Source organism: Haliaeetus leucocephalus, unplaced genomic scaffold (assembly GCF_000737465.1).
Source record: "Haliaeetus leucocephalus isolate CR32 unplaced genomic scaffold, Haliaeetus_leucocephalus-4.0 Scaffold687, whole genome shotgun sequence".
Lineage (NCBI taxonomy): Eukaryota > Metazoa > Chordata > Aves > Accipitriformes > Accipitridae > Haliaeetus > Haliaeetus leucocephalus.
The window spans coordinates 775268-775744 of NW_010973123.1; positions in this window are offsets into that span (position 1 = coordinate 775268).

Below are 477 nucleotides of genomic sequence, written 5' to 3' on the forward strand. Positions count from 1 at the left end.
GGAGGGAGAGGGGCCGGCCGTGGGCGTCCTGCCTCCCCTCCCCGTTTTTTTTAAGGCTCTCGACTACTTTGTAAGATGCGCGTGATGATTTTGTATATTTGTACATAAAAGCTCCTTTTTATTTATTCGAATAAACGGCCGTTGCGTTGCACTAGCCTTAGCGCCTCGGTGAGCCCCGCGTCCAGGCGTCCTCGGGGGAAGGCTGCCGGGCTGCTCGCCGTGCCGAGCACCCGTACGGGGCGAGTATTAGCCCGGTTCGGGCGGCTGCGGGTACCGGCAACCCCCCGCTCGGCTCCCAGCAACGCGCTGAGCCGGTGGGTTCCTCGGTGAACCGGCGCGGCGGCGGGCAAGGGAACGGAGGGGAGGTGGGGGGGTCCCTCTCGGGGAGGGGGGACACGGCCACGGCGCCGTGGTGGCTCCCGGGACCGCGGAGAGGCGAGGCCGGGGCTGTGCGGGGGCAACGCGGTCTCAGCCCCG